The sequence below is a fragment of the Tupaia chinensis genome, unplaced genomic scaffold (genome assembly GCF_000334495.1).
Source record: "Tupaia chinensis unplaced genomic scaffold, TupChi_1.0 Scaffold138260_1, whole genome shotgun sequence".
NCBI classification, from domain to species: domain Eukaryota; kingdom Metazoa; phylum Chordata; class Mammalia; order Scandentia; family Tupaiidae; genus Tupaia; species Tupaia belangeri.
This window is the reverse complement of record NW_006198158.1, coordinates 423,041-426,770: the sequence shown is the minus strand read 5'-3', so window position 1 is coordinate 426,770 and position 3,730 is coordinate 423,041. Positions and strand designations below refer to the sequence as shown.

Below are 3,730 nucleotides of genomic sequence, written 5' to 3'. Positions count from 1 at the left end.
AGCAAAAAAAAAACCTCTCAAAAAAAAATATAATAAGGTTATTCCAAACAAGCCTGTGAAAAAACAGGAGGTAAGGAAGACTTAAGAAGGATAAAGTGAGAAGGAAAAATTCCTTGACACACCATTAGTAAGGTCACAGCGAATACCCCAGCAAAGGACAGACCATTTCTTCTAGGTGGGCACTAAGTAAGTGTTTGTAACATACATGTGCTGCAACTTAGGTTGGGGCTCTGCTTGACAGAGCATCTGCTCCCAGATGCCCCAGCATAGTTCCTTCCTGTGATCTTCATCAGGAAATCTCACTGAGTCCCAGTTTCGCTTGTACTCAAAGTGGTGGGTCACACAGTTGACCTTACCCCAGTTCTGGCTTACCTGGTCCAGTCTTGGTTGGATAAGGACTTGGGCTTGCTGGCAATTATCACAGCTTGTTTGTAAGCTGGAGGGCCCATCGCCTTTCTTCATATGTAGCAAATAAGCTGATCCTGAGAAAGGTATGGGTACTTGTGAGGTAGATTAAATCTTTATGGAACATCAAGGGGAGACTCTCTGTCTTCCTAGAACTGCAGACCAATTAGTCTTTGTCTTGAGTCCCAGAAATCCAGATCACTTTCTGTACCAGATTCAGACTCATAACAGACTCATCTGTCACCAGCACTTCCACATCTGGCTTGCTCCACTGTACTTTTCTCTTCAGAACTGACTTTCAGAGTCTTTGGGAAGCCCCTGAGGGTGTCTCCAAGGGGCCGTGGTTTTCTATATGTGGGTATTACATTTGCCTGGGACCAGCAGGTCATTCCCCCATGGTTACTGAAGCTTTGTTGTAAGGACGGTACTGCAGAGATGGGCTTTCTCTCGTGGCATCACCTCACCCTGACCCGCACAGATTTGGGTAAAAGTTGTGGCAACTTACAACATTTGTTCTTCTGGATCCATACTGGCCCATTTTTGTCCATCAGGTCCCATTAATTCTTTCATTGCTTCCTTACACAGTAAAACCATCTTTTTTCTGCAATCAAAATGGCTTAAGGTGAAAAATCTCATCTCCAGGTTCTGTACTTTCAGTGGGAAATGTAGTCATGGACAGTTTCTTCAGGTCAGCTACCTTCTGTTGCACCACCTTATTTTCAGTGTACCTTGACTGTTATTAGTACTCAAAATTTTTTTTTGAGAGGTTTTTGCTATAGGGCACGTGTGCTCGCCAGACAGATAGAGAGAGACAAGAGAGAAAGAAAGCGAGAAATCACCCCCCAGGGGGGATGGCCATGCCATAATCCCTTCTCCTCCATTCTCCTCTTGGGATCTTGGGCACACACGCACACGCGCCTGGCGTGAGTTCAAGCCACCGGGTCCAGGATGCGAACTGCAGTCAAGTACGTGGGAGTCCAGCAACATAACCATTATGCTAACTGCTGGTACCAAGTACCCGAATTTTTCTAAAAATTCCACCCACAGAGTCCCACAGAGCACTGAGCACCAAGTGCCACCAAACCTGCCAAACTCTGCAGGCCCAACCTGCGCAGGCACACAGTTGCCTGTGTGCAGGCCAAATAGATCTTTTTTAATGCCAGAGGCCATATTCATATTCCATAGAGAGCAAAAAAGAGAGAGCAAGAACTAGAGTGAGAGAGAGAGAGAGAAAGCACCCTTGATGGAGAGTGGTTACACTGCAGTCTCCCTTTTTTCCATTCTTCCTTTCTGTCAGGATCATGGGCACATGTTCATATGTGCCTAGCATTTTTTTTAAGGCATCACCTGGATTTGAATTTCAGTCAGTGAAGAAAAATCCAGTTCCCACTACATAGCACTTAACCATTGTACTATGGGGCTGGCCCATAATCCCTTAATTTAAAGGAGTGCAATATGATTGTACTAAGAAAAGTTGTGGTAAATTCAGTTCAAATTGTATTCTATAAGTTAGTAACTTAAAATAACTACAAAAAGTTACAGAAAGTGAATACTTAATATTTCTTCTTACAATCTTACTTTTTTTTAGAGGTTCTCTGCTATAGGGTGTGTACACTCACCAGAAAGACAGAAGTAGACAGAGAGACAGAAAGCAAGAAATCACCCCCTGGTGGTGGCCACATGGCAATCCTTTCTCCTCCGGTCTCCTCTCAGGATCTTGGGCACGCACACACACGTGCCCGACATGAGTTTAAGCAACTGGGTACAGGACTTGAACCTCGGTCAACTACATGGGAGTCCAGTGACATAGCCATTATGCCAACTGCTGGTCCAACAATGTTATATTTTTTGATGTTTATACCTTTAAAAAATAAGTCGGGAAAAAAAAGAAGCAAAACATGTTAGAGAAATAAAAATGAAAATTATCTGTTGATTATAATGTGTGTAATGATATCTTTGACTAAACCAACATACATTGTATTCATAATGAGAAAATTCATTTGGTATGCTGCAAAAATACACAGTGACTGAATGTAAATAAATAAGGAAATAAAAGAAAAATAACAGAACATCCAAATACTTCAACAATATATATGTATATGGAAATTTTTGGTGGTCATTTGTATTTTAAAAGAAATAGCTTCCTTATGATTTGTCTCAAGTTCTGGTGAAAATGTTTACAGAAAATATTGACCTAAGGTCATTATAGGAGAGAAAAGCACACAAGATAAATGTCTTTACTAAAATACCAATAAATTTGCAAAACTCAAGAGAAAAGGAGTGCTACAATGAAGGAATGCTCAAGGACCATGGAATGATACTAGGAGGAAACTTAAAATATGATAAATTTGGGGACTGACAGATAGTATGGTGGTTAAGTGTGCTGAACTCCCACATGGCCAATCACGTTTCAAGTCCTGGACATGGTGGTTTGTTCTCTCACTTTCTCTCTTGCTCTCACTCTTGCTCTTGCTCTCACTCTCACTCTATCTCTGTCTGGTCAAGTTAAAATAAATAAGTAAATAAATAAAGTTAAATAAAATAATTCTTTTTAAAAATATGATAAAATTCTCTTGAGTTTTTAATAATGACACCATGTGGATAATCATTTACGTACAGTTCAATAAAATTTTGGGGTGTGTCAACTATTTGTAAATCACAATATCAGGATCTAAATGATGTTGTAAAACTGTGGAGGAACAAACAGGAAGAAAGACTAATTCCTCAAAGTACTCTAATATGTTGGAATAAAATATTCAATAAGTTATAATACAACACAGTTACTGAGTAGATCTCTAAAGTTTGTTGAACAAAGAACAAGTAGGTGCTCAAGTTGGGTGTAATATTACAGATGTTTTTTGGCTTGTAGAATTATCTTCAAAACTATGGCCATTTGAACATACCATAAGTTAAAAATGTATTTAATACACCTAATCTACAAAACTTAGTAGTTTAGCCTAGCCTGCCTTAAATGTGCTCAGAACACTTGCATTAGCCTGCAGGTGGGCAATATCTTCTAACACAAAGCCTATTTTATAATAAAGTATGAATATCTTGTGTGATTTATCAAACACTGTACGAAAAGTTAAAAACTGAATATTTATATGTGTTCTCAAAATATGGTTTTTAATGAAACTGCTTTCATACCATGTTAATGTTGAAAAATAAGTCCAACCATCATAAGCCAAAGCTATGCTGACACGTTGCACTTCAACTCACATTGTATTGCTTATAAGAAGTCACATGGCTCCAGTCTAATTACAAAGTTGACAGAGAAACATGAATATTTGGTTATTTCTACCTTATTGCTATATATGAACTAAAT

The 3,730-nt window shown here is 39.0% G+C and overlaps 1 pseudogene; it reads right to left on the bottom strand.

Annotated features, from left to right (window-relative positions):
• Positions 1 to 81: 81 nt before the first annotated feature.
• Positions 82 to 975, bottom strand: LOC102494443 (hydrolethalus syndrome protein 1-like; annotated as a pseudogene).
• Between the last annotated feature and the right edge of the window lie 2,755 nt (positions 976 to 3,730).